This window comes from Ambystoma mexicanum, chromosome 12 (genome assembly GCF_040938575.1).
Source record: "Ambystoma mexicanum isolate Mex_15411 chromosome 12, UKY_AmexF1_1, whole genome shotgun sequence".
Lineage (NCBI taxonomy): Eukaryota > Metazoa > Chordata > Amphibia > Caudata > Ambystomatidae > Ambystoma > Ambystoma mexicanum.
In genome coordinates, this window is record NC_090936.1 from 860,044,717 (window position 1) to 860,057,642 (window position 12,926).

Genomic DNA, 12,926 nt, shown 5'->3' on the forward strand with positions numbered 1-12,926 from the left:
TTCACAAAACAGCTCTCTAAGACAAGACATAATTGCACAGGTTTCACATACCCATCTGGGGTCGAAGAGATTTATTACCAGTAACTTCTAAGCACCATATTTAAGCCAAAATAGTATTTCCCACACAAGTAAATTATATTTGGGGGCATATTTCAATATCACTTATAGTATTTTGATTTTAAGTAAAACCCCACCTTTAGGACGACCAACTGATCCCGTAAGTGCATTTTTAGTTCATATTGCTACCCTGTCTATTTTTAAAGGGCAAAACAAAAGAGGTGATGGCTGGAAGATTTAGAATAAATCTTAACCACTGGCATTGCTCTGGGCTACCGTCCAGACCATCGTTCTTCACCTGCCAAGCCATTACAGAAGGAGAAAGACCACATGCAAATCAGGATTGGTCCTACCCCCAAAGGGGTAGTCCAGCCCGAACTGCTAGGTCACATCCCTTCACATATGGCTGGACCTCTTTTGTAATGGCGCAGAAAGGCTAAAAAACAGTGGTTTGGAAGGTTACCCAGAGCAATGCCAGTGGTTCAGATTCATTCAAAACTTTCCACCCATCACTTTTTTGCTTTGCTTACAGTTTGTCTCACTATGTGAGAGAGTGAATGCCCAGACGTGGGTCCCTTGCTCGCAGCGACATAGGGAACCAAGCAACACCTCACTGAGGAGGCCCAACAAGGCCGAAACATGTCTCGGGTTGCTTGTGTTTCCATACAGAGGGGACCTGGCCTAGCAGTTTGGGCTGGGCTGCTAACATTGATGGCAGTACCTGACTGATTTGCATATGGCTGGAACCCTTTTGTAATGGTGCAGACGGGCATCGTATATCACTGCTATTTGCCCCTTCTCTCGCCTTAAAGTATTTAATCCTTGATTATTTCATCTGAAATGACAGTGATAGGTGGGGGCACCTCGGGGTTTTCACTGTCGCGATGCCCCCCCTCCCTTACGTCCCTCCTTTTCCCCCCTTCCCTCCCCTCTCCAGTTCCTTCCATATTGAATCGTTCAGGGTGGTTTTCACCTTTATAAACACTACTTTACGCATAGGTATAGCAACACCTTCACTTTCCCAGCTTGTACTCCCTTAAGGACCGGCTGTAAATATATTTGTGATAACACTGAGGAGTAACACTTAGCCCACTGTCCACAGTTGGACACGTGCATACTGACGTGCCACAAGTCATGCCATTTAGATCTTATCTCCACAATGAATGGGATTTCTGCTCACACCTGGACATGATTAGGGCAGAATAATGGGCGGAGGCATGTGGGACGGGCGTTCCGCGAGTCTTGCACTGCGGTCGCCGAGTCCCACACTAAGATGGAAGTCTGGCGCCGAGGCGCGCAAGCGCGCCGCCTCCATGACGACCATGTAAATAGAACAGTCACGAGCAGCGCGTCTTTAGCGACGGGCTGCTCGGTTGAACTGGAAGTTGCGTATCTCTGAATGGTGAGTGTCTTTAACGAGATACCCTTAGTTGTTATAGCCCTGTGCTCAGTATGACGGGCACTACGGAATTGGCCCACTAGAGAGGGCTTCTGCGCGCCAACATGCTCTTGTGTATATGTAATTTTCAACCAGTTCGGGTGTCGTTTCAGCACACTGACACAGGAGAGCCTGTGTTAGCCTTTAAGTTTATGTTTGCTTGTAATCTTCAACCCGCGTAAGGGCCGTATCCCTATTGGGGTACTGGCTTAATCACAGTCTAACAACTGGGTAGGAACGTAGTGTGTATAGCCAGACATGAACTGCACCACGGTGTATGCCCGTTTTGACGCTCAGAAGTACATTTTACATTATTAAAACACCAAGTAGCATGATTGATTCGGGTCATTTCGATAGGCTCTCCCAAGGGCAAGGGATATAGTTATTCCTTTATTTTACTTACCTGAATGTTGTTACAAGTGCAGGGTGACAATTTCGATAACACATTAAGGGCACACATCTGATCTCTTCTCGCCTTTAGCCATTGCCCACTGGAAAACTCAGCTCATCACCATTTATTTCACCCGGGGAGAGGCACTTTTCTTCCTTCCGGGTGAGTACACTAAACTCTAACTATATTATTCGAAAATATGAATCATATTTGAGAATAAATCTTTACAATGCACTCTTGCACATTTTACCATACAGGTTGACTCCGGTTTTTGCTACATACACAGGAATGAGGTTAGTTTCACTTTTTCCTTGAGAGTTACTAATGAAATCTCTCGGTTGGCATAGAGGAATAATTAGGTTATCCTTTCCTTTTGTGGGAATTAATGAACAATTTTGAAAGTGTTACACACCCCGCCCTGAAAAAGGATTGTTGCGTAATCTGAAATGCGTCGGCACACATGGTTGTGTTTTAGGAAACTCTGAGCAGAAAGAATTATACTGCCCAGATGGACAATCGAGCCAATGTGGTTACTTTGTTGTACTTAGCCACATATGAATTCCCTGTTTAATTTAATGTGTTACTTCATGAATCATCTTCTGAGTACATTTGGGTGCTTTTGAGGACTGTGATTCAGCCCAGAATACTGTCATTGCCTCAGAATATTGTCAATGTACTACTACCTTTGTTGTTAATGACTTCCACACTATTAATTAATGGTGTGGTTGTTAATTTGAATGCATTTTTGGTTAAATTGACTAACCTATATATATAAAAACACTGCATCTGTTTATAAAACTGTTCTGTCTCAGCTTTGTGGTGCTTCTCTGTAGACGACTAGATGGACAGATGTTCTGCATATCTTGATCATATGAATAGTTTATGAAGACAGTGAATGCTGGTTGCATTATAACTAAATTTAGATTGTGGTCTCTCATGCCTCAAAACTTCTCCTGGCTGGAGTGGGATTGGGTTCACGAGACACTAAAAATAACCACGGGGACTTTTGTCCCATTAGGAGTGAAGCATAGGGTAATCAGCTGGCAACGGCTGGTGTGTGTTTGGTGGTTCACACAAGTCAGTGCCCCAGGAGTTCTGTTCTGCTGGAGATAACTCTGCTCTTGTTTAAACGCTGTTTTGGACTTTATAAAAAGCTAAAACAACACACACACACACACCGTGGGTAATGATAAGAGCGCACAGAAGCATGAGAGCTAATAGCGCAATATAAATGCTAACTTATTATTATATTTTTTTTTTGTTTAAGTATTTTTATTACGTACAGTAAGTATATAAGATTCATATAACAATTACAACAGCAAATAGAATAGTGCACTTGCCACATATGGCTAAAGTATGAAAAGTTCATTAACATCCCATCTGAGCCGGTATGGAAATTTATATAGTGTGAATAAATGTCCTATTTTAATGCATAAAATGCAGTTACTAATAAACTAATAGTTATATAACTTATCTGTGATACAACCGTTTGGACGCACGAGACATACAGGACAAACATGAACAAAAGGAGGGGAGGGGTCAATATGTAAAGAAGTGAGAACTAATAGTACTTAACCATGTTTTCTAATCTTGACTGGGTATTGCAGGATTCAAAACGTTTAAGAAAGGTTGCCATTTTAATAGGTGTTTGTTGAACAATGGTGGGGACACAGCAATGCATGTTTCCACCCTATGAAGATTACAAACTGATTTCCACCACAATTTAAAATCTACACGTTTAAGATTTTTCCAATTTGAAGTAATAGTCTGGATGGCTATGGCAATAAATACATCAAACAGATAACTTTTCTTTTTATCCATAGCAGGTTGAATTTTTACACTTACCTGAAATAAACCATCAAGTGAGATAATCAGCTGTATTTGGAAGATACTGCCAAGTGTTTCCCCAATCCTTTCCCACTAAGCTTTAACATATAGACATTCCAAAATCATATGCTTGAAGGAACCTTGAGAGTGTAGGCAACTCCAACAATGATCCTTTTGAGATATGCCACTCTTAGAAAGCGTTAGAGGGGTAATTAAAGCCCTATGGTGGAAGAAATACAGCGTTTGAAGAAGGCTAGTGGAGGCAATTACTTTAGAGATATTGGTCCATATACAATATGGTCCTCCGTTGATTGGAGGATTGTGCCTACATCAATAGAACGCCTCCACCAGAAAGGTGTAAACCGGCCGCGATCCACAAGGCACCCAAGTATAAGGCACAAGCCTATCTAGTGCCTGTCTAGGCCAGTCGGGCCGCAACCTGCGCCCGGATCCCTTTCACCGTTGTGAGTACTCTACGGGGCAACCATACCAACGCACACCCATACAAGTAACCTGATACATGCTCTCAGCCTGACCTCAATTCGTTCTGTAGCCAATTAGCTGACATATAACGCTGCTCTCAGGCAGTTGTGCCTTTGCATTTTGTGTACTTATTAGCAGCTAATCCTTTCAAAAAGCTGATTTATCATTTTGACCCAATGTGCTCAAACTACTGCATTGCCAGCAGACGTCGCCCATGAGCCGTACTACTGCACCAGGCCATCTGCGTGCCAGTTACTGCATTATCAACCCTATTGACTGAATACCAGGATTTTTGCACGAAACCCACTAGGTACTACCTACTAGCCACTAGACCTACTGCCCATTCAGCCTATCATGTGGTTGATCACTCCTTGCTTACGGAAAATAACTGCATTTTTTGAACGCTCCGATAGCAATCTGTGCATGCCCTTACCCCTCATTGTCTCCCCCTAGCCTTTGCTAGTTCCTCGTACGTGCCTATCCTGTCTATCTATGTTAGTACATTCTAGCCCCTTGCATTACCAGCACCATTGCATACAAGTACTACTGTACTGCCTAACACGTGTTTATTGCATCTATCCTGCTGTGCACTAGCGATTGCCCTTTGAAATTGCCTACTGACCATTGATTTTGCCTACTGGCTACTAAGTTGCCTATTGATCTATTGGGCATACATTAGTGACTGCCTATTGAATCTGCCCATTGCCTATTGCATTTGTCAGTCGCCTACTGAAGTTGCCTATTGATCTAGCCTATTGTGTGCTAGTGTTTGCCAATTGTACCTGCCTATTGCCTTTTGAACTTGCCCACCACCTACTGAACTTGCCTATTGTCTAGCCTATTGTCCACTAGTGAGTGCCCATCAAATTTGCCTATTACACCTGCTATGCCCCCCAGCCTTCAGTCAGCAATCTGACCCCTGCTTTAATTAGTTAATTAACCACTCCACCAGCCCAGCTTTACACCCACAACCTGAACTATCCAACTGATAGCAACCCTAGCAAACCATCTAGGCCAAACTGTGCATCTCCACCGATTGGTAAAACATAAACCTATCTGCCAAATCTATACTACCATCTCACCATTGGTAGCACACCTTACAGCTGACCATCCCCGACTACACTGTGGTACTATGTACATGACTGCCATATATACAGTTCTACCTAGGGCCATCTTCGACCTGATCCCTCTGACCTGGACTGCAAATACATACTGCCCACCCATAGCGCACCCAAATTTGACAGCTCAACCTCCAACATTCATTGCTATCACACTACTACCTGGAATCTTGAGCTGTGCAAAGATATCACCCCCTTTCAGACACCCCCAGGACCTAACTAAAATTAATATGCCCTGCAACCCTGCTGCCAGAAAACCTAGACTCCGCTCGAGGCTTCCTAAACTATTCAACGTCCCGCCAGAATCACCATCTCCTCCAATGCTAAAAAAACGTGCCACCTAACCAAGACCACCTTCCCTAATCACCCCTCTCCAAAGAGATGCCATCAATCCAAACCCCTTAATGCACGCTCAGAGAACTACTGATCCCCAATAAATTCCCACTAAAAAATGAATGTGCCTCACGTTAAAGGGGCCCTAATAAATGCCCGATCCATAACGGGACAGGCCCTAGAGATAGCAGACCTTCTACAATCAGAAAATCTCGACTTCCTAGCTATCACCGAGTCCTGGCTCCACTCAGCAGCCAGACCTGCCCTCATGCTGGCTGTTCCTGAGGATTACTTTATCCACAGGGTGGACAGAATGGAGGCCCGTGGAGGAGGTATTGCTATAATAGCTAAAACCAGCTTAGACATGGGACTAGCCCCTTCACCGGATGTCAAATCTTGCAGAGCCCTGATCGCCAAATTACCCATTTCCGGCTCCAAAACTCTTACCATCACCTTACTCTACAGATCCCCAGGCCCCCTTGCTGAACTAGGTTTCACTCAAAGAGTAACCCACAACAAAGGGAGAACCCTTAACTGGGTGCATGACTACAACTGTAGTGCCTCCATTACTTTTATCACCCCATAGTCCTGGACTGACCACCACCTCCTAGCATTCTCAGTCAAAGCCATAATGCCCACTACCATGAATAACCTATCTGCCTCCTCTATACCTACAAGGAAGAAATATCACAGCCGACAAATTTATACCATTATTACTACCTACACTAAACGCCATCCCAGAATCCACGGACCCCTCCACTGCAGTCGACATATACAACAAAACAATGGCCACAGCTCTAGACTCCATTGTCCCACAAAAATTGAGAAAGAGCAAACCTTAAATGCACCTGATCACTTGGTTTTCGCTGTATCTTAAATCAATGTGCCTGGAAAAAAGAAAATGCAAAGCTATCTGGAGACACCATCCATCAATTGACAACAAGTCCAACCTTAATGTCATATCAGCCCATTACAAAAAAGAAATACTCCAAGCGAAACAAGAATCCTACAACACAAGAATCTTGCAAGCTAACTCAAGCATAAAAGAACTGTTTATAATCATTAAAGAAATAGAAATTCCCATCCCTACACCAGATAACTGCATGCACGAAGGAAAATAAAACTGGTGCACTAGTATACAAGAAGCCTTAACCAATAAAGTAGCATCCGCCAAGATAAGATTGGCAATCAAAAAGCGAACCTTCTTAATTCTGCCCCACATCTCAGTATGGCCACGCCTTCACCCAAACCCAGACACCGCTTCAACTTCTCCAAAGTTTCCATCCTAGAAGTTGAAAAAGTCATCCTTACCCTCAAGCCTTCGAATTGCCAAGGCGATCCATGTCCTGCACAAATTATTAAAGACGCTGTGAGAGATCTATCCCCTTTTATTTCCAAACTCATCTACAAATCCTTTTCCACCGGCACTATCCCCAGCAATCTTAAGGAGTCCTGGGTACTCCCACTCCTCAAAAAACAAACCTTAGACCCCTCCATACCCAGAAACTACAGACCCATCACCACTGTTCCCTTTCTGCTTAAAATCTTAGACAGGATTGCATACCTTCAAATGAGCAATACTTAGAACAAAACCATCTCTTAGGACTTCGCCAGTCAGGTTTCAGGCCTCAACACGGGACTGAAACAACACTGATAGACCTTGTGGCCAAAATGGATGCTCTTAGAGACAATGGTAAAACCGCCGTGCTACTATTACTTGACCTCTTAGCGGCGTTCGACTTGGTAGACCATAAGATCCTCTGTAACCACCTAGATTCTGCAGCACACTTTTCGAATGAAGATATAGGCTGGATACAAAGTTTTGTTAAACTTGTTGCAGACCTGGCCGGCTTTTGCTTCCTATTTCAGCGATTTCTGAGTGCAAAAATTAACTATTACTTTACCTCGATGCTGCACCCTTAAGTGTATATTGCGGCTGCTGCAATATTTTATTCAATTTTCCTTTTTAGAAGACACTTATGTGGAATGCGCTTCGGGTAAAAACAATATACATCACATCAACAGGATTACTTCTTTAGTGATATTTTATTTTTTACATGTAATTTCCTTTTCCATTGATTAATTCACATACTGATTTTATTTCCTCTCAACACGTGTTTCCCCACGTTTTGTGCACGTGGTTCATCAGGAGAGATACTGAATAGAAAGAGAATATGAAAGAGAATAAGAAAAAAATGTAAGTCAATTTTAGTTGTGTTATGTATATTTAAAACATGAGTAGTGGTGGTGAAATGCGGTGAGCAATTATGATTACATTGCTTATTAGTTATACTCACCTAGATTCTTCATTAGGCACTTATATCTCTAATTTATTTATTCCATTTTCATTTTTGTTTCTCTCATTTGAGAAGATATTGTTTAGTAAGTTTTCTGTAAATAATGAGAGAAGGTATCATAAGTTTAGCCAAAACTCTATGTGTAATTCATGGTTTCCATAAATCTCTCCATGGTACCCAAAGCTAAATATTACCAAAAATATATAAGGTATCTTTCCAGCCCAGAGTCTATTATTTGCTTTCCCTATTCAAAAGAAAATTACCTTCAGTTCAACTCGTTACGATTGCCTCTAGTCTGCCAGGATCCGCGCTGACTTTCTACAAAATTTTCTGTCCTTTATAAAGACCGCGATTGTGTGACGCATGACGTTACCGCGTCACGTTACGCGATGGCGTCACGCGTCACGCCATAGGGTCAAGCAGCAATTTTGATTGACTGTTTTTGCCGTGATACCAGACTAATTCATCCATTTTTATTATATAGGCTGGATACAATCCTTCCTGAACAATATGCGTGTCTTCTCACCCACAACATCTGCTTACCCTATTCCCATCACTTGTGGAGTGCCTCAGGGCTCTTGTGTCTCCCCGACTTTGTACAACATTTATACCAAGCCCCTTTTCGATGATCTCGATGGTCTTGGTATCACCTACACTAATTACGCAGATGATACTCAGATCCTCTTGCCACTGATCGGAGACTACGACAAGGATTTGGCCTTGGTGAACAGAGTGTACCTCATCATCCAGGCATGGATGACCTCCCATGGTCTATTCCTGAATGATGACAAAACTGAGCTCATCATCCTCGGCACCACCCCCAACCTGAGCAACTTCTACCCCAGCTTCACCATCGACGGCAACACCATTAATGTTTCCAAAGTAGTTAAAACACTAGGTTTTTACATGGACGCTACCCTCTCCTTCTCCAAACAGGTCAGCTCCATGGCCTCCGCCACGGCTTATATCTGCAAGCTAATCAGAGCTGCCAAGCCTTTCCTTTCCACACACAGTTGCATCACCCTAACAAGAGCTCTAATTTTATAAAAATAAGACTACTGCAATGCCCTCTACTTTGGAGCCAACAAATACATCATTAATAAAATTCAGATCCTGCAAAATAATGCCCTTAGAGCGGCACAGTGTTAGGCACAGTGTTAGGCAGAATTCTCATAAATGTGCTAATTCCCTTCACCTTAGAGACCCCCAGCAAATTTGCTGGATTTTGAGGACTTGATTTTTTTTCCTGGAGAGAGTGTGAGCCTTTTTGCACACTCTGTCGTGTATTTTGATGTGTGTTTTACCCTTGTGTTCTTTGATTAGTTGTTTTAAGACAACTCCATAGGCATAATCTTTTCATGTGTGTTACATAGCACCCTCAGTGCAGTAACACAGGGAAGCCTTTCAATGCTATCCAAAGGTTTAAATACCTTCTCTGGGATAAACTACTGTTTCCCAGAGAATGTAAAGTTAAATTGACTTTACTGGTCTTTTTAAAATCCTAGACCCAGCACACACTATCTTACAATAGAGTGCTGGAGGGGTTACATAGTATGCCCTATGTCTAGAAACTCATGTAGCAGTCAAATGCTACCCTTTCCTATCGAAATGGCTGGTGGCAGTGGTTTTACAATGAACTACCATGATTTTTCCCGACTGTGAACACCGGTAGATAAAAATCATGGGAGCCATGTTTTTCAAGATGGCGTCTGAGCCCCCTTTGTTTAAACAGGTCCCGGTCTTCTTTTTTCACCATTTCTTTTTGGAAAGGTCCTTCTAGAGTTTGTTTCTGCGCGCCAAACTAGGTGTTGTCCCTTTGTTCCTACGCCTTTGGCCGGCTTCAGGACTGAAGACTGCCTCTGGCGCCCGAGTGTCTGGGTTGGCAGGAAGTGAGGGAGGTGCCCGAAACTCCCTGTGCTTAGTCTCCTAGGAGACCCAAATGCACTCTGGTGTGATTGGCTGGCTGACTGTCCGGCAAGGACAGCCACCTGGCTGGGTGAGTGGCAGCTAGGCTGGAATGAATGGGAGAAAACTGTTTAAAAGGCGAGTCTCTTGTACGGAAAGACAGAGTCGACAACTGGAATGAAAGAACCGAAGACGACCTGGAAGAGGACGGCTGCTGCAACTACTGGACCATTGGTTTGCCCGATGGAGCCCTGCTGCAGGTCTGAATCACCAAGTTTACCTCGACAGAGAAGCCCCTTCAAGGACGACTTCTTCCTTTGAGTTGGTGGGACCAATCAACTCGTAAGCCATCTGGATACCATTCTCAGAGCTGGTTAGGATTAACCAGGGAGAAGGACACCAGCTTGTGTGCTTGAAGAACAGCAACCGGAAGTGAAGATTTGCCAATTTGCCAGTTTTGTGATCCATCCCTGTGCAGGGCAGGAGTCCCCCTACGTCCTCCCTCGTGTCCCCATGACTGAGGATGACTCAGGAACTGCCAGGAACAGAGACTTCAGATGCATCTTTTTCTTCAATATAAGGTACTGTGAAAACCCGACCGAGACAACGTATCTCTCACCGTGAAAGTTTGTGGAACTTTGGCAACTTGCAGGCCTAGTCAGCTTGTGACCCGATATATACAAACCTTTCTTCCATGAAGTACTTCTAAGAACTGTGGCAAGGACTTTTCTGTTTTAAATATCAGAACTGTTTTTACTTATAAAAGACACTAGCCCATTGACTTTGGGCATTGAATCAAATACTCTGCTGAACTCAAACTATTTGCACTGTTTTAAAGTAACTGTAATATTAATTTTATCAACTCATGCCTTTTTGCTCCTACTTCAATGCTATTTTGCTCCGACTTCAAGGGAGCTCAACTGCTTAGTAATCAGTATTGTTTTATAATTTTTGTGTGATATTGGTTGTCTCCTTTAGTGAATGCGTTCTAAATGATTGTGTTATAAATTAATAATTGTTTTACCAAGAACCTTGAGTATAAGTGTCTATCTGAATACTTGTCATTGTAGATCTCTGCGTAACACCCTTACAAGCTCACTTTCCCTCTTGAGATAAGCCTGGCTGCTCAGCTCGCTACCAAAAACTGTGTGGTGCAGACTTATACCAAAGGTTGGTTTTGCTCACACCGGTAGTCCTAGTTGTGTGTAGTGGTCCCAGAGGGTACTGCATACAAACTCTGCCTAACACACTGTGTATAGCCAAAAAAGAGCACATCTCAGAGATAAGAAGATCAAACAAATGGCTCGCCACCAACAATAAAATCCTTCTAAAAACAGCAGCCTCACTCACCCATACCATAAGTGTCTAAACAACACTGCCCCTCTCTACCTCACATAAAAATTCAAAGACACTCATCTAACCGTCCAACTAGACTAGCCAACACTAATTCCATGATTGTTCCCAGATTCAGACTCTCCAAAACTGGGCGACATAGCTTCCCAGTTAAGGCCGCACAGCTGTGGAACTCCCTACCCCCCACTCTAAGGGCCAACCAAACATACCCCCACTTCAGACGCAATACCATCAATTGGTTCAATGATCATGACCACTAAACACTGGGCACTCTACACCATCTTCACCTTACTCTCCCCCTCTGTATATACTGTAAATATTGTAACCTATGCCTCACTACAGTTAACAGCTTATGCCACTTATTAACTTGTATATATTTTTCCCAAATGTTAATTGTCTGTTACCTTTCCCTGTATATATTGTTCAGCACTGCAGGGGCGTTGCTAGGTTGGTGAAAGATCCGGGGCTAGAGCCCATTGCAAGTCTGGATGTCACATTACAATATCATACGAATGGAGGTGCAGTGTTGCGCTTTCATGTGTTAATATTGCATTCATACTATACAGCTCATACAAACAAAAGCAGAGCACTATGTTTTAAGAGATAGAGGTAACACATCGAACAACATTACTTAGACCTGATAGGCGCAGCATGGTTTCCACTTTGCATATGTCAAAATGCTTTCTCGTATCAGGCATGGACCCTCTGTACTATAGAGTGCCTGGAGTGGAGACCATGAAAATGACATCACATTGGAGATATAGGGGTGACAGATCACCTTAATACTTTCAAAATTGTTAACACTATGCACACAAATGGTTTAAAGTATTTTATTGTTTTGATCCTGATCGAGTGGCCAAAGAAGAAAATGCATAATACGCGCCTGTATGTCATTAAAAGAATTTAAACCCCCACTCACGATTTTGTGAGGGAGGTTAGGCATGGAGGAATGCAGAATTTCCATGCAGCACCTGAAATGTTCCATACATGAAAAACATCAGGAGGATTGCTATATTTTACACCAAACAAAGAGGTTGAGGTGTCCAGAGACAGTCTGAAAAGACAAGCATTGCACACTTATGTTAGAACCTGTACCACCCGAAATAAAAATTAACACTTACTCACCCACAAAGACATACACTATACGAGGTAGGGCTCTTGCATTGCTTATACTGCAATCCAAGGGAGTCCTAAGCCTTCCTCTCTAAAAGCAACAAAGCAGGAAAAGGAGTAAATGATTCATGTTGAGTGAAGCTTGCACTACGTTTCAATGCCCAACTACAGCTACCGAACTATACATCTTCTATCTGGGGTGTGAACCTGTAAATCTGCCTAACCCACGCGTCAGCTTTGACATGTTGCACAATCTGTGCTAAACTTTGTGTCAGACAGCAGAACACAACACTACAGGTCTGAGTCACAAACAAGTGGCAGAATATGTCCACCAATAAAGTGCATTTGCAAGAAAGAATGTTTGACAACCTACAACTGATGCACAATTCACACCTCCTTTGTTTAGTCCCTAGGACTTCCATGTAGATGAGGGCAGCAGGAATGTGGTTTGTCTTGGGAGAAACTTAAAGCATGCACCTAGAAGCTAGCTCATATGGGCTACCAGTCATAATCCCATTTCGTTTTATGGCCTGTGTCTCCTATTCCAATCATTGCGAAATGGTATGTTCATGGTATTAACTGCTCAATGTTATGATCATCACCTTATTCAC